Raw genomic sequence first — 18,805 nt, forward strand, 5'->3', positions numbered from 1 at the left:
TTGAAGTTTTTACAGGGTGTTTTTTTACAGTTTTTACAGTTTGAAGTTTAATACTTGCACTCTGTAAAAAGGAAGAAGATTCCTGTCAAGGGCCACGATGTTTTTCAGATAGTGTTTCTGTGGAAATAGTTTCAGCTAATGGATAATGATCTGATTCTGATGAACTGTGAAGAATTTTTGTGTTCTTTGTGTATCCAGAAGCTAATGTGTGAAATCAGCAGATTTATCATCATGGGCTAAAAGATTTACACAGGAAAATAAATAAAACAAAACAAAACAAAACAAAACAAAACAAAACAAAATAAAATAAAATAAAATAAAATAAAATAAAATAAAATAAAATAAAATAAAATAAAATAAAATAAAATAAAATAAAATAAAATAAAATAAAATAAAATAAAGTAAAATAAAAATAAAAATAAAAAATGAAATAAAATAAAATAAAATAAAATAAAATAAAATAAAATAAAATAAAATAAAATAAAATAAAATAAAAATAAAAATAAAAAATGAAATGAAACAAAATAAAATAAAATAAAATAAAATAAAATAAAATAAAATAAAATAATTCAAAAAGTTAATATCCTAGGAAGTCAGAAAAAAATTTGTAACTTCCTGTTCTGTCTTCCATCTGTGGAACTTTGGAGTTTCAAATTATTTTGCAATAATGGGCCTAAGGATCAGCAGAGAGAGTTCCAAGTTAAAAATGTTGGGGCTGTCTCTCCCATTTAAAAAAATGAATCTGAACAGGAAGGAAAACATTAAGGTACATCAAAATAGCTAAATACTTCCCTTTTTTCTTCAGTGTAACAATATGGAGCCCTCTTGGCATCCTTCAATCTGTCAAACACCTCAAGGTCATGTGCAATATGGAATAGATACTGCTTTTTAAAAAGCAACAGAATTTTGAGTATGGTATGATCACACCCATTGGAAATAAGATTGATGATGTCAAAACTGCAAGCCTGAAGAATCTTGTGCTGTTATAAGTCCTAAGACTCATCTGTCATCTGGAGACCGGGAAAACCCAATAAATGGCCAGGCATTTTTCAAATTCACCCATGCTTTTAATTTTGAAGAAGAACCAGGGGTAGAGAATATATGAACTTAGAGGGAGAGATTTCTGTGTGCTATCTATGCTATTAAACTGTGAGAACTGCAATGAAATCTCCAGATGCCTTTGATTTACACAGGCAAATTTTTTGTGGCAGAATAGCTGCTTTCACCTTTTGGATTGACAGACCATTGCAACTGGGAGTGAAAGTACATGAAGAGCACCTCCGAGTGGCAGCTCAGCCTCCAGGTGGGTCAGACACTCCCCCAGTTCTGTATCATCAGAAATATGATCAAACTTTGCCAAAAATCACATCAATTCAGACTTCTCACAGAAATAAAAAGCCACGCATAATAGTGGAAATCAAGCAAGACATTAGAAACTGAAATTTCCATGATTGTTAAAAAAGGTGGCTAACACCACCTTCTAGATTGAATCACTTTGCTTAGTTCTTGCACATCATTCCCTGCCTTTTTCTAGCTCACAAGGGCAATCCCATCCTTTCATTTAATTACTGAAATTTAGCAATATAGAGTTCAAACTCGGCTCCCCTTTATTTTTGGTTCTTCCAAGGAGCAGTCCCATGGGACCAGAGAACAAATGTCAAGATGTTGCATATAAGAAACTTTTTGAAGAAGCTTGTGGAGATGTGTCATTTTTAAGTAGACACATGGATCCTACCTTCCCTATGTCCTATTTCATGGACATTGCAGCTGCCATGGAAATTTTCATTATTCAGTGGCTCCAGGTGAAGCTGGGGTGGGATTGACTGACAGCAGTAAATCCAAGAGTCTGACTTAAAATTCTGATCTCACTCCTTTGTCTCTCTGTCTCTTTTTTGTTTGTTTGTTTGTTTATTTTTTGTTGGTTTGGTTTTGGGTTTTTTTGTTTTTATTTTGGTTTTGGTTTTGGTTTTGGTTTTGGTTTTGGTTTTGTTTTTTTTTTATACCTTTTTTCCCGTAATTTTATTTTCTCTCTTCTCGGCTTCTGTACTTTAGTCTTTTGTGACTGGCTAATGAGCCTAAGAAGAGCTTGACTTTTAATTGTTAACACTTCAAAAATCTAAATTAGTCAAGACCTACTTGATAACACTAATTTAGAGGTTAATTTAAGGTTTTACAAATGGCCTCTGGCCATACCTGCTTGCCTTTTCAGCATCTGATAATTAGTGTAAGAGACAGAGGGCAGAAATGACAAATAGAAATGTCCTGGGAAGAAAAGAACAAGAATCAGACATCAAGATTTTCACATTCTACAAATGGGGTACAAACTGGGGCACATAAATATATAGTAGAGCATAGTGCAAGAGTCCATGTTACTTTCTTAGTAAAGATACATTTTTAGTGAAAATTACTTTTTATTTTCACTAAATGGACATTAAGTGGATATATTTTGAGAAATTCTGCAGCATTTGGAACACAAACACCTGGAAACCTAACTAACTCAAATTTAAGCACAACAACCATGCAATAGCACAGCATTTTACAAATATGCCAAATAATCAGCTACTGCAGAATGGTTTCACTGGGTGCAAACGTGGTGTGCCTGAGGAAGAGGAGAGCATATGAGAACTTGAGAATCCAAACAGTTCTTTCAGACTGAGCTGAAAAGGAGTAGTTCACCAAATTAGGAGAAAGGCAGGCATTTTATTTCTCAAAAGAAACAGAACTAATGTTAGTCTATGGAACAAACCCTCTGCACAATTTTTTTAAAAGAAAGTGCCGTGCCTCGTAAAAAAAGGGAGTCTTCAGGCTCCTTGTATAACACCTTGTAAATTTCCAGAATGAATAAGGAGAATCTACTTCAAAGTGGCAGATATTAAATGATAGAAAAAAATATTTTGGTTTTTAGGGTGGGCAGGCCCTGGCACAGGGTGCCCAGAGCAGCTGGGGCTGCCCCTGGATCCCTGGCAGTGCCCAAGGCCAGGCTGGACATTGGGGCTGGCAGCTCCTGGGACACTGGGAGGTGTGGGAAGTGGAGTGGGGTGGGAATGGAAGGTTAATATCCCCCCCCACAACCCATGATTCCCATGATTTTGTGAATCCTAGATGTGACTAAGGCACCCCACCTTTCTGCCCTGCTGAAAACTGGGCACAATCAGCTTGTTCCAGGTCTGATCTCCTGAGGAGGTGTCAAAGAGTGTGGCAGAGCATGTGGAAGACTGGGTTTCTCCCCGCCTAATTTTGGACATGGACAGAAATGCCTGCACCATGACACACAGTTGTAGAAACTCTGGGACCTACTTGATGTGAGTTAAGAGGATGTCTGGCATGTGCAGCCACCAGTTTTACAAGACAGACACAAAAATTGCTTGGATTTTAGCAGATGATCCCTAGGAGATGCCACTAAGAGATAACCACCTTGACAAGCCTTTTTAGGCACAGGCAGCAACCCAATTTTGTTCTGAATCCGTATTTGTAGCCATTTTCTGTATCATAGAACCTGACTCCTGAGCCATTTCTTCCTCTTGTAGTTGTCTGCCCAATCAGCTGATTAAATGTTATATTCAATCTACTGCCTAATTTCCAAATAATTTATTTCCCAGCAGAGTATCTTCTCTCTCAGAGACCCTTATGTCATAGAAAAAAATATTTGCTGCTTTTATTTTTTTCAGACTTAATTCCCCTCAGTGTCTGAGACCGTATTTTCTGCTCCTCAAAGACTAACCAATGTGATTTTAGTTTGACAAGATTAAAGCAGAATTAACTCAGTCTTCAAGAGCAAGAGTTCTCATATAATCACAGGATTACAGACTGCAAAATTTTGAGGAAGTGGTAACAATTTTGTGCTATTGGTAAGAGCAGTTGTTTTGTTTTCAAGATAATTTAATTTTTATTCCATTTATGGCAGCTGTATATACTTTAAAAAATGCAAAAACACAAAAAGTTTTATTAAGAACATCCTTTTCTTTATGGGTCCATTTCCTCATAGCAGAAGGAAACATCCAAACAGAAAGAAAAGGCAATAAAAGCCCAGAAAGATAATGTGGACCAGGATTACTACGCCTTGACAATGTTCTAGCAATGAATAGATAATAAAACAAACACCCTTCAAAAGATATACAAAGGGACATTTCCTATTTATGCAAATAAGTATCATGTAAGGAATGACCAAACCACCCTTCCTATAGAGTGCCAATTTGTTAAATGGAACAGATTGAAAATAACAGGTCATTTCACACAAGCACAGCTCATTCCAAACTAAATGGGATCACAAGCAGTAATTTGAAAATTCCATGTCACACATTTCATCATCCTGACATACTCACCTGTAACCGAGGTACTGGGAGTATTAATCCAGTGTAAAACCTCTCAATTTTCCTCCTCAATACAGACAATTTTATATTTCCAAAGAAAGGAGGGTCTTTGTTTCCAAGCACCAGAAAAGTTGTCACATCATTTGGAAAGCTCGCAGCACTTTGTAATGATGCCAGTTTTGTAGGGAAAAGGAATAAACTGCACCATGTGTTATTTACCAAAATAATTCCAGCTATGACTGGGTTCTTTTCTGAACCAGGTTCAGCACCTCAGGAAAATAAATGACGTAACTTCATTTTGTAAAAAATGTAAAAATTTACTCAGAGAGAAATGGTTTTATAAATGGAAAAGATCTGTCTTCCTCCTCCAGAGAGAAAACAGATGCCTGCTCCCTATGTCCTGCAAGTTGTTTGACATGATGTATTTTGATTATTGGGCAAAGAGTTGACACATCAAGCACATGCTGATAATAATGATCTTTAGTCAGTCCCTTTTTTTCCTTTTTCTTTGCAGAAATGCTTTTTTTTTTAATATTTATTTCGGTTGCATAGCAAGAAATCTCTCAGTGCTCACTGCCCAAATCATCAATGGCTTTATGTGCAACTTTCTGCTTTTCCACAGGACAAGGAACCCATTTATCCTCATCCTGGGATCATTTGGGAATCAGCAGGAAATTGCAGCTGAATCACAGGCACCTCTTTGGCACCTGAGAAGGTTCCCACCACCTCAGAAACTTCCTTTGCTCTCCCAGAACAGCTCTGGTTGTAAACCTACTCCCTAAAACAGTGTTTTTTGAGAAGTAAACAGATCTTTTTGCAGGGCCATAACAACCTGTGAACTCTTTAATTTCCTTCTCTTCTGATTCTTGAAATTTGTCTTTTTAGGCAATGCCCAACATGAACAGAAAGAGTTTTGGACCCAAAAATGGGTCAATGAAAGTAGCAAACAATAGAAATTAGTAATAGTAGTAAAACAATAGAAATTTGTGGTCCTTTACAGGGTCAGTGGGGCCCACGTTCTGGAGGATGCTCAGTGAAAAATGATAATGGTAATGATGAAAGTGAAAATAATGAAAATGAAAATGAAAATGAAAAAAATGAAAATGAAAATGAAAATGAAAATTAAAATGAAAATGAAAATGAAAATGAAAATGAAAATGAAAATGAAAATGAAAATGAAAATGAAGTCTAGACTCAAAATCAGTGTGTGAAAGCAACAGAGAGTCCTCTATTTGGAGATGGTGCCTTTAGAAAAGGTACAGAGCATTTGATGAAACTCAGCACACCAATGAAATTACAGAACATGGAAAACCCAGAGTGAGAAGGGAGTCACTGGGATCATCCACTCCAACTCCTGTCCCTGCCCAGCACATCCCAACAATCCCACCCTGGGTATGAGGGCATTTCCAAATGCTCACAAATGTTGAGATGGACACCAAAATCCTTGCTTTGAGCAACTTGCAGCCGCAGGAATCCCATCCATCCAATCTCAGATGTCTGAACTGAAACTATTACTGTGCACAAATCTGGCAGGGGGATGCTTCCGAGCTTTAGTCCAAAAGTTAAGCTGAGCCAGTGCTCAAAATCTCACAAGAGGCTTAGGAATGATCCTCACAGATGAAGAGAAAGGCTTTAAAGACTTTAAATGAGCTCCTTTGGGAGTATCTAGGCTGACAAGACCAAGATGAAGTGTCAGGCACAGCACCTGCAGTCCCAGGGTTTCTGCACCTCGATGATGACGGTGCCTTGCCAGGGCTGTGTGTGCTCCTGAGGAGTCCTGAGCTCTCCCTTGGAAGCAGCAGCTGAATTTCCTCCTCATTTGGTGCCAGCTGACATGGCTGAAACTGTGTTTGCTCTGGCTCAGGGTCACTGCCTCCATCACATCAGGTTTTATATACCAAACACAAGACCTAAAATGCAGCTCTCCAGACAAAACCCCCTGATTAAAAGCTTCTGGTTCTCACAGCAGAGATTGAATTGTTTGGTCTCCAGACAGCATCTCTGTATCTTGCTTTTCTTAATGTGGGGAAAGCTAATGCCAGGGCCCAAGAGTAACTTTAGGGGGACAGAAAGGAAAAATAAAGCATCAATAATAACCCATTTATCTTTCACCAAGGGGCATAAGGACATCTGAAAAGCAGGGCAGCCATGGAGGCAGAACAAGAAGGGAAGAGCAGAAGACAGAATGGAAGATGAAGAAGCAGGAGAAAGCTGCAGGAGCAGTTTAAGTGCCCTCAGTAAATAACAGCAAGAGAGATGAACACAACACACTGTGTTTCCCTTCACATTGCATGGGAAACACTTCAGGGTGTCACTGGGTTTTTGGATGAGACCCCTCCGTGGCATGTGCTGGAGGGCAGAACTCTCTTTTGACCAACACTTCACACCACACTTGATGAGCTTCTGGAGCAAAGCTGACTTGACTGAATGCAAGAAACTTGAAAATAATAATTTTCCTGTAAAGGAATTTGAAGGGTTTTGCCCACTCTGGTATAAAGAAGCTGCAACCACCAAAGCTCACCCCCAGACCAATGTGCCTCCTGCTAAACCAGCAGGCAGGAGCTTGAAAGAAGTTAAAGGTGGTGCTATTTCCAAATGAGATCTAAGGAGGAATAAAGAAGGCTGGGTCTGGTGGGTGGAGGCCATAGATCAGATTTTAACTTTATTCTGCCACTGGAACACAGAGATAAGGAGGATCTTTCAACTATGGTGCCTCTCTCTTCCTCTCCATCTCCCTCCCCTCTCTTTTCTTTTCTATTCCCTCTCTCTGCCTCACATTTGCTGTTAGATGAAATCTGTAAAGCTGAGTTCAACATATGGTCTCGTTTGCACTTTAATTCAGGCAGAAGCATCTCTCTCTAATAATCAGATCTTAACACTGAATGCCTTCCAAAAATGAACTCTGCACTAACCACCGAGGTCCAAAACGCCTCAGTATGAATGGAAGCAGTGAGGTGACTGGTTTGAAGGTGCACTGCACTCTGAAACAAAACTCAGTAGCAGAAACAGACAAAGGCTGATATTGTTGCAACCTACATTTTTTTCCCTTTTCTCTTGAGATATAAAAGATTTATTCCCTCACTTCATTCATCTGTTATTCACTACCCTTGACCTCTGGGAACTGACTATCCTTTAAGTCATGGGAATGCATCTTGACCTTCTGTTTGCCCCACATGACTCCTCCTACAGAAAAGTCCAGCCTTGTATGAAATGAATGTGCAGTGAGGTAAAAAAAAAATAAAAAAAAATAAAAAAAATCCAGGAGATGAAATTTCAGGCCTTCTAAATTGAAAAGATTGGAGAGATGGGGGAGAAAATCTCTGCTATCTCTGTGGAGCACGAGCTTCTGTGTGTTTTGATCTAAGCAATTTTCCTCATTCAAATTAGATTTTTGTGGCCATGTGATGTACGGAGGATTCCTGATGTGCTCAAGTCTGTTTAGCTTTCTGTCTGCAAGCGAAGTGCGTGATGAACTGTCTTGGATTACTGTGAAAAGAGATAAAACTTTATTACCTTACATCTAAAGTTAGTTAGCAAAGCCTGTCATTTCAAACAGAGAGGAAGACTGGAGTTAATGAGCTGCTTCAGCGTGACGGGCGCCTTAGAAAGAAGCTGTGTTTTCACAAAGTGAGGGAAAAAACGATCACAGGATCAGTGAGAGGCCCCATAATTAATAAGGCACCAGAGCACAGTGCTGCTTAATGCAACAAAACAATCCTGAACTGTAGACATTGTCAGCGTGGGCTTCCATTTGCAGAGAGCCGCTCGCTGCCCATGGAAAATCAGGAATTACCAGTCTCATCAGGACCCAAAATGGTACACACATGGAATTGCTTCATTATTATGCAGTTAGGAAAGTAATGCTCTGTTGATGTTTGTGGCTTGGCTCTGCCCTTTCAATTACTTTAAGATTAATTGCGTTGATGCATCTGTTTTGTACACCAAGTTGGAACAAGGATCCTGCAGCGCTCAGCCAAATATTCAGCACAAAAACTGAGGCTTAAAGGCATCCTAAATGCTGAAATCGTTTGAAATTATAGCCAGCACACTCCAAGCAAGCAGGAGAGGAGGCATGTTTGCTCAAGAGGCTGCTTTTAAACGGCAAGAGCTTTATTTTCTCCTTTATTTCATCATACATGTTGATGTCTGCACCCAGTTGCTTCAGCAGGCTGAGCAGTTACTCAGAGAAGAACAGATTTCCTGGAGGAAAGAAGCAGCATATTAAAACTGTTAATTAAAGAGATGTTCTACTCATGTCTAGGAATAACAGCCTTTTCATTACACACATGTGAAATAGAGCCATAAAGGCAGATAACAGGCTGGAATGCTTAAAGGGATACACAAAATTGTTGTTTCACCTTTGCTGTTCCCCTTAGTTACGCACCTGATGCTGCTCAGTGCAGCACCAGCTTGAAGCAGGAAGAGTTAAATGTATGAAAAGGTAATTCTTTAGTATCTAAAGAGCCAATTCCAAAGAAAGAACAGCAGTTTTAATATTGAATTAACTTCGTTCGGGCTCATTAATAAAAAATTATTTTAGCTCCAGGTGCATCTGAGAAGATGGAAGGCCTGGAAAGTTTCAGAAAATGGCTTGACCAAGAAGTGGAAATAATATCAAAAACACCACTGATGGTTTATTGAAACATGAGCAAGGACATTTAGAAATATCTGAGTACACATTAAGTAGTGTATTTGAGATTTCAAGATGTTAGCAACATCCACTCATGGAAACATTACTTGAATAAAATGTTGGGGAAAAAGCAATTTTAAAACCAGTCGAGCATAGGATATGTTTTAATCCTTTCATAAGGCATATGAGATGACACGACAACAAGATTGTTCCCTTCCTAATGCTGATCTTAAAATTTCCAAGCACTCTTCCCATTTCTGTAAAAATAGCAAACAAAAATGATCACATAAATTACACAGAGGAAAAAAGCCTCTCCTGCAGGAGGTGTTAAGAAAAGTAGCACACTGGAAAAGTGATAAAATATCATTGACAGACTGCCTATTTTATTGATAGCTGGTGATTTAATATTAGAAAATGTGAATTTAGGCTGAAAAAAATTAAATATTTTACTATGTAATGAGATATTTTAGCCCTTATCTCCAGAATTGTCCCTACAGTTTAGAACTTGGTGCAAGGCCTTGTAAAAATCTGTGGTTTTGACACAGCACTTCTCTTCTGAAACATCTGCTAATAGAATTATGAATACACTCGTGATGAGCTTGTAGAAGTTAGAAGATGCTTTATGTGTGTCACAGGGAACCATAAACTGATTGGGTGAATTTTTGAAATTGTTACTGGCAATTTTATTATTTTGTTCTTATGTTGAATTGATGGAGAAGATGAAGAAGGAAAAAGAAAACAAAACCAGAAAAACACAAAGAAACCAAAACAAATTGCCTGAATCCATTGCTTTCTGTCTTTGATTACCTCAAATTACTGCTTTTGTACAAAGTGTTTTCCCTATTGGTATTAACAAATCTGAAGGCCCAAAACCTGAGAAAGAGATCTGAACAGGAACCTGAACTCAAAGGCAAAATCCTCAGGTCTTGTGCTCAAATCAATACAAACTTTCCACTACTGAACTCTGAACTGCCTTGCTGATGCCATGAGTAATTGTCTTTGGGTAAATATATAAATCTGACCAGTTTGACATTTATTAATCTGAAAATCTGAAAATATTTAAGTAGGCATTAAATGTTTCCTTCCCTGAATTGTCTCCTGAGGTTCTAATATCTTTCTAGTGATGACACATTTTAAACTTTAATAGAAGATAAAGTTTATTCATAACACCTAAATTATTCTAGTGGAAAGAAAGTTCATTGTGAGGAAAAGCTTCATGTGCTTTGATGGTCTGCTGGAAGAATTTAATGCTGATAAACCTTAAAGCCCATGCAGATGGAATTCTTCTTAAAAAGGTTTGGGGAATATTTTATACATAGTGAATTTTCAAATAAACTGGAATTTATTACACAAAGTCTTTGGGAATAATAATGTTTAATAACAGCAGTGTTATATTACTCCATTATTCTGGGTAGCAGCACCATGAAATTTACAAGCATCTTTACTTTAATAAAATGCATATACAAAACCTGAACCCAACGTGTTAAAGATATAGGGAATTGTTCTTCATTTTGTGATGATGGAAAACTCCCTGTCCCCTTTTCCTCAACACCTATATTCCTCAAGTTGCTTCTCCCCTTCACCACACACTACAACACCTTTTGTTCTGGGACCTAAATAAAGAAACGTGAAACTCAGGCATTATATATCCCATGGTATTGCTTTAACAGCTTAGACATTTAAAAATAGCATTCAGGCAAGGGAAACCTTGTAGAAGCTTCAAAAATTGTATAAATCAGCATTGGAATAAAACATAGAGCAGTTGCACTAGAAAACACCTTTCCTGAAGGAAAAAAAGTGTCAAAGTTGCATCCTCAAAGAACTTAATTGGTTTCTGATTCCAAATTTTTCTGATCAGCTATGACCCATAATTTCAAAACAATCCTTACTTATATTAATTCTAGCTTATATAATTGAATTTTCTCATGAAACTTTAACTGAAGCTAAAATTTCAGTGTAAACTATTTTAATTCAGTCAGTTTTGCTATTCACCACTAACAGTAATACACAAATATTTTATGGCTGCTGACACAAGTGAGCATTAAACAGGAAATGTCAATTTTCTATTAGAAAAGAGTAGAATTTAAGCCACGGAACCTGTCCTTGGGCACTGCCAGGGATCCAGGGGCAGCCCCAGCTGCTCTGGGCACCCTGTGCCAGGGCCTGCCCACCCTGCCAGGGAACAATTGCTGCCCAAGATCCCATCCAACCCACCAGCAGCCCTAAATTCTTGTCCCAGGGCTGCTCTTGGGCTGCTCATCCCCAGATCCATCCCTTGCACCTTTCCCTGGGTGCTTTGACAGATCTGGTGATGAATTATGAGCACATTTTGTTCTGTGCAGAACACTAACAGGAAACAATCTCAGCTGGCAAGGTTTTAAGTGCCAAGGAATTGGACATTAAAGTTCTAGTCAAAGCCAAGGTGGCTCATTCACAAAATTAAGGATGTGGTCAACACTCTCATTTGGCTGTTTGTGACATGACAAACACATATCTTAGTTTCTTCCAACTGTAATTATTGAAGTTGGTAGCTCATAGATGCTTGAAGGTTTGATGTGAGAACTCAGAATGAGAAAGTTTAAAAAGCATTTTCTCATTGTCTCACTCAGAAAATCATTATAGAAGTCCTAGACACATTTTCATACTCTTGAGAAAAAAAAAGATAAAAAGAAAATTGAATTTGAATTTGTCACTGTCAATCACTCGGATGTAAGTTTTAGCAGCCATTTTTTTCTAATCCTCCATACAGTCTTTGAGGACATAACCTCCTTTTTTAGTGTGATATTATTAATTGAGACCAGGATGGGAAACAAACAGAGCTGCAAAATTAGTATCAACTGACTCTTCCTGCTCTTTGAAGTTTTTAATCCTTCTTTTGATTTTAAAATATATTGACTAAGTTGTTGCACCTTTCTTAGGGAGTTTGAACAATGACAAAAATCTCCTCTGTCTTTCTTCTCACTATCAACACCACAGCATAAGTGGAGGTATCAATTTCCACTAGAAACCTGTGTATTCACAGGTAAAAACAAGTTAAAATATCCATTTTGCTTTATTATTTTATCTCCTGTGGACACAGTGGTATTACAGGGCTTTTTTTCTTATTTTTTTTTGGATGGGGGAGTGGTTTGGGCTTTTGGGGTTTTTTGAGGGGAAGTTGTGTTTGGTCAGGATTGGTTTTGGTTTATTTTGGTATTTGTTTTTGTTTTGGGGTTTTCTTTTCTCTTTCTTCTCTTCTCTTCTCTTCTCTTCTCTTCTCTTCTCTTCTCTTCTCTTCTCTTCTCTTCTCTTCTCTTCTCTTCTCTTCTCTTCTCTTCTCTTCTCTTCTCTTCTCTTCTCTTCTCTTCTCTTCTCTTCTCTTCTCTTCTCTTCTCTTCTCTTCTCTTCTCTTCTCTTCTCTTCTCTTCTCTCTTCTTTCTTAAGCCAGGTGCTTAGCACAGGCAATGGAATTCACAAAATGACACAAAACTCAAGTTTAAAGGATACGAAACTGGACCAAGATGCACTACATTCCCCTGGCTAAGCTACATGCAATTAAAATAATATTTTTTCTTAATCTGTAACCCAAACTTCTCAAACCTCAAAGACTAGAGAACCCTGTTTGACCAGGAATGGATGTAGAATTTAATATACTCAGCTGCATTCTCAGATAAGGAAATGGAGCCAGTTTTCTGCATATTCCTGGGATAATAAGAAAATAGTTAAAACATAAAGGAAGCAAATCATCTTTCTAGGACATTGTTACTTGTGTAGTTCTAAATATGGCTTGGATGCTATTAAATGCTCTTTATTTACAAAGGTCGTACTGAAGCACAGTAAAATAAAAAGTAAAGTAAAATAAAATCTGCTCTTCTTGGCAGATTGAGATCAGAGAGACTGGAAAAGACAATTTCCTTTTCTTTCACAGCTTCATTTCTAGACGATGACTCCAGATGTTATTGTGTACCTTTGATAAACATCACTTGTGAGCTCAAGTGCTGCTCAGATAAAGATGAAGAATCAGAGCAGCTTCAGCAACTGTTAAAAACAATGAAAACTTTTGCAATGCAATTCATCACAGCAGTTATCATCACATCTGGGCATAGAGTAGGAAAACACTGGAGCTGCAAGTAAAATAGGAAGGTTGCTAACCAGCTATGTCTGCAGGGATAGATTCGAAAACACAGAAATACAAATATTCAACTATCTGAAATAGAACTTTTTTGGGATTTGAGGGTGGAAATTCGAAGGTAAACCAGTTGGGTCACCGTGCAAGCAAATAAATGCCTTGAATTTTCAGATCATATGTGCCTGATTTGTTGCTTAATCATACAGAGGCTCATTATAAAGTTGCAGCATTTAGGTATTGTAGGAATAATATAAGTATGGTCTGTGTTCAAGCTGTGTGACCCAAACCTATCCTAAACACATTACACCACCAAAGACAGTCTTTTATCCAGTCATGCTGAGGTCACAGAATCATCTCCATATCACCCTTTTATATATTCAGAAAGGAAAGGAAAAAAAACAACCAGAAGAACTATTCAAGATTTTGCAAAAAAAGTGTGTTTTTAGAGTGCTACATTAAGTCCTAATTGCAGTTTCTAAACTTGCAACTAAGACTCTTAACCTGAAGGATGTCAGCATTACAAAAACCATCTCATCCTCCTTCAGTCCTGCCTCAGAGAATACCTTTATAGGATGAATTTAACAGAATAAACTGACCTAAAGGATCAAGACAAGTTTTCTCTTTTCCAAAGAAGGACAAAAGTCTCTTTATTATAGCTATGGCTGCAGAGCTGCTCAGCTATAATTACACCACAGGGGTTGGAATAGTGGGTGTTGCCTAAAAAGTGTTTCATCCAAGTCAAGGTTGGTCAGAAATTGCAGTTTAATACCTAAAAATGAATAGCAGCCTGGAGGTTTTATAACCATTTCTGTGGCTATATATGTGTCTTATCTAATAAAAGGTAATTATCACTGACTACATTATCTTCAAAACTGCAGCATATTAGACAATGTAATTTTGACAAAGTGTCATTTGCAGCCAAATCTTACTATTTTACAGTGACATTGTGAAACAAGGACTTTTCTAAATATTCCTGCTTGGAATCTCCAAAATGCTGTACCAACATCTGAATTTAAATGCACAGAAAAATGAGCAAGAATAACACCATGTTCACCTATATTTTTAGTAGTCATATTTTAAACAACTACTAATAAAGTGATTAAAAAGCTGTTATACTTGGGGGTGTAATATTACAGTTTAAGGATAAATGTACATCAACATTATATTTCAGTTATGCAGATGTTTACAAAATGTGTGTGTCTTAGATATAAATAAACTGGTTTAGCCTCCTGGACCCAGAAAATATGAGAAATACCATTAAATTAAGTGATTATCCTCAAATATTAATTTTTACTCCAAGTGAATTTTTGTGATTTTATTTATTCAACTCATAATTCCAGATTTTTCTTTTCTTCCTGGCAGTTTACATAAGAACACATCATTTCCTGTGCAGCAGAATCAGCTCCAGAAAGGAGCTGTGCACACCTGGAGGAAGAATTTACAGTCCCCACTCCATTCTTGTCTTACAAACAAATCAGGAATAACTTGCATTGACACTTCAGTTTGAATTGACTGAAAATGCCCATTTATAGGGAATGTTTGCTCATCCTTGTGTTCTGCCTTCTCCTGTTCTGGGGGGGAGGAAGAAGTTGAGTTTTGCAAGTCCTTGATGTGCAAGTTTTTCTCTCATTGTCATTTGCCGAGAGAAGGGCAAAACAAGAATGCAATAAAATAATTGCATTCTAAATAATTAAAATAATTCTGAAATAATTATACACATTCTGAAATTGCACAAACAGATTTCGCACCATGAGAGATAGCTAGGCTGAAAGCTTGCCTTCCAAGGATTTCAAAAATTGACTATAAACATTCATATTTTTCACAAAAAAACCAGAAAACTTTACTTCCCAAAACTGCTCATCTATGCTACACGACCCCAAATGCTGTCCTAAAACACCATATCAAACATACATATCCTTTTTCTATAGGCTTTTCCTCATATTTTCCTTAGAAATTCTCCTCTTCTCTGGGAGACAAAATATTCAGAGTGTGGGATGATTTTTGAGGTACAACAAATCCTGTCAGCAAGGCTCCACAACTTTCTCCTTAAACAGGAGGCATCTAGTTAACCAAAAATTACCGAAAAATCTAAACTGCCTCCCTTAAAGAGCCATTAAACAGACACAACTCTCCTCATTGAGAAATTATGAGATTGTAAAAATTGGGTGTTAAACAGCTAGAGAAGTGTAGGGGTTTTTTTGGGTGATCCCCGTTCTGGTATACACAGGGGGTTAATTTTGGGGGTTGGAGCAAACAATTTAAAGAGAAGTAAAATATGCTATTATATTATGGCATCTGCTTTCTCCCCTTTTTAAAAGCCAAAGTTCAAGTAAGAAGGTTTTTTTTTTAGACACCCCTTTACCTTCAAGTGAAAAGGAGGTAACAGTAAGGAGAGACTGCACTGAAAAATCAGTCAGATTTTTTTTTTTTTTAAATCAGATAAATAACAAAATTGATGCCATAAGTTTCGACACATTCTGATCCCCTTTCCCACTTGATGCAAAGATGTTAATTTAAATCTTACTTGGAAACTTTATACCCTTACTGTTCTTTACTTTTGTAATAAAATTATGGTTATTGAATTGTAAAATGCTGCACTGCAGATATGGGAACTATTAATCTAATTTTATTGTTAGAAACCTGCTATTTGGTTTTTCCATTACCTTACATTTTGTAGACTTCTATAGTTATGCAAACCCTTCACACAGCCAAAAATTTTCTATTGATTTTGCAATAGCACCTCTTTGGAGAAGAATCCATCAAGCAAACAAATAAGTACAGCAGTTCAATTGTGAAAGTATAGAAACACTGAAGCAAGTGGAAAAAAACTTTTTAGAATAGCAGTCACTTTTCAAAACTTGGTCTTCCTTGCTCCTTTGTTCATCTTCTAATACTTCTCTTTACCATTCCCTTTTTTTTTTTTTTTTCAAAAAATTAAATAAAAATAAACAAATGTTTAAATATAGGTCCAATCTTTTGTTTCCATCCAGAGTGATATTTTTCTCTCTTTCTATGCTTCTTTCTATCTCAGCTACAGGAAACTCCAGTGAGGTTATAGTAAGAGTTCTTTATGAAATATTCGATTTTAGAGAAGGACCCTGAGCTGGTTTTGGTTTCACTTTCATTTAAAGGCACCTGTGTTGGGTCAGTGTCAAGCACAAAACGCAAAAAGCACCAGGAGGGTTTTTTTGGAGAGCCCAAATCTCCATCTGTCTCTGTGTCCATCTGTTCCCATCACCCATTCTCCTCATCAATAATCTGCTTATCAAGTTCAGTGCCAGTTTTTTTCCTTCAGGATCATGACTGCAAACACCCAAACATAGATATTGCCTCAGGTTATAGTCAGGAATCTTGCCTAATCAATAATAAGTAGTCCTCCCAGTGGAGCCTGAGTGGTCTCATCACTGTTTGAAAGCCAAGTTTCCAAAAACTGGAATTTACATGGGGGACAAAAAACAAAAAAGAAAGCAACAGGAGATAATGAAAAATATGGTATATTAACTAATATGTGGATGAAACTAAAATATGTCCTTATTTCCTTGACCCAGATATTCTATCAATATGAATTTTATTTATTAGGAATGTGTTTGGGAAGCTAAGTTGGCACGGAAAGAGAGTTTGCAGTCACAAATCTGTTTGCACTGCTCTCAGCGTGCTGGGCACATTTACCCAGGAGTGGGACTCGTGACAAAATCCAGGCAGTGATCCTTGCTCTTGAAAATCCTGGCATCTATCCCTTAGCTCTGAACGGGCTGGAAATCAACAATATTAGGGATTATAATGCCTGTGGACAAACTTCTCCTAACGCTGGGGCTTGCATTTCACTTTGAAGCAAGATCTCACTGTTTAAATATGCGTTTTTATTTCTCACTCCCTGGGTGTGGATCTCCTTATTTGTTTTTGGTAATTAAATGTCAGACTCTCGAGCTCTATTTGCCTGTTTACACAGGCGGAGCGCTGTGTGTTAACAAGAAATCTCTTCGGGGATTTGTGTGCTTCTTCTGTAAAGACAGGACACAAAATTTATTAATCTCTCTGCTTATAAATGACCCCGCATTTACCCAGCAGATTAATTAATGACAGTTTGAAGCACAAGTGCATTTCTGGTGCTTTGCTGCTCTCATATGCATTGTGTGCTGTGCAATCAAACATTGCTGCGTTTCATCCATAATTTTCCAGCACTGCCAAAAATTTCTAGCCAAACCTTATCAGTTTGATCTCCAATATTTGTACAAGAAGAAATATTTGCTCAAAATACGTATTTAAACCCTTGAAGTTTTCAAAATCAGAGGGAATAAAGGAGATTATTACTTTTCACTCCCAGATGACAATGTAATATAAAGTCACCCAAATTGATTTTGAGGTATATTTCTGAATTACTTAAGACATTAACCTTCAATTAATCTCAGCATTTTTCCTGTTAATAAGCAGAAATTATAATTATTTATTTTTAGCAGCTAAGGGTTTATAAATAAAATATAAAAAAAAAAAGTTTTTGAAATGTCTGGATGCTCCAAGGTTCTTTGCAAAGCACAATCATTGCCAATGTGCTTTCAAGTCAAAATGCTAATTACAAAGCTAATAAAAATCTATCAGTGTTATTATATATGTTTTGGATCAATTTTGTTATCTCATTGAAGCTTCAGCAGAGTTCTCCAAGGGGCACTAAAAAAATGTTCTTACACTAAAATTCTGGATATGCAAAACTGTTCACAGGCTCAAGTGTTTCCTACCTGTTTTATTACAGTGAAACCTATAATAAACTTCAATGTCAAAGTTATCTGACATTTAAAAAATACAAAGCCAAGACACAGCCTCTAAACATCTTTCCAAAATTTAGTAGTACTATCCAATATCTCTAATTCCTGGGAAAAAACTGATGTTTTTCTCAGGACTACAGACCAAATATTTTGGATAGTATTTCCTTCAGTGGTGCATCAAAGGGATTTTGTTCCTTAGTTTTGAGACTTTTTCTGTGTTTCATGCTAAGTTTCCATTACAAAGGTGTACAGAAGAGCTCTGGATATGCATTTCAAGTTTTCTGGAGTTTCAAAGTGAAATTGATATTTTTCTCTTTCATTTTTACATGAATTTCAACTACAATATTTTGGAAAGATAAGTGAAAATAGAAGTGATTTAAGACAGCTGAAGTTTTACACTAAATCAGATATTTACTTTTTCTTTTTTCAAGCATCCTTCACCAGAATTCTACTTGTGGTAGATGATGATACAAACAAATACCATTATCAACAGCAACTGTGATGGCAGCCTTGTGGATTCTGAGTTAGCAAATGACAGATTTTTAATTAAAGCTTTCTGATTTATAAGAACTTTAATATTACAGGTCACCAAGGAAGAGAAAACAAAGTGATAATTCCATTCACTTCAACTTCACCAGCAACTTCCATTGGTCGTCCAATCTGATAAAGGCTTGTCTGGAAAAAGGTGACCCTAAAAATTCATGTTCAATCACTTTCTGGCCTTTCAGGTAAGAAACATGAGATTCTGGGATTGAAAAAAACTTGAAGGGTTTTTGCTCAACTTTTGTTGAAAAGCCCTCAATTAATTTTGGTGCATGGCAGAGATAAAATTAATTTGCTCCAAGCCCTGTCCAACCTGTCCCTGGACAATTCCAGGGATCCAGGGGCAGCCGCAGCTTCTCTGGGCAACCCGGGAAGTCCCTACATCAAGATCCATCCCCCAAAAACTGTAAAAATATTGATTTTGCACACAATATTGACCACTTTGAGAGCTACT

The sequence above is a fragment of the Cyanistes caeruleus genome, chromosome Z, assembly GCF_971803275.1.
Source record: "Cyanistes caeruleus chromosome Z, bCyaCae1.hap1.1, whole genome shotgun sequence".
Lineage (NCBI taxonomy): Eukaryota > Metazoa > Chordata > Aves > Passeriformes > Paridae > Cyanistes > Cyanistes caeruleus.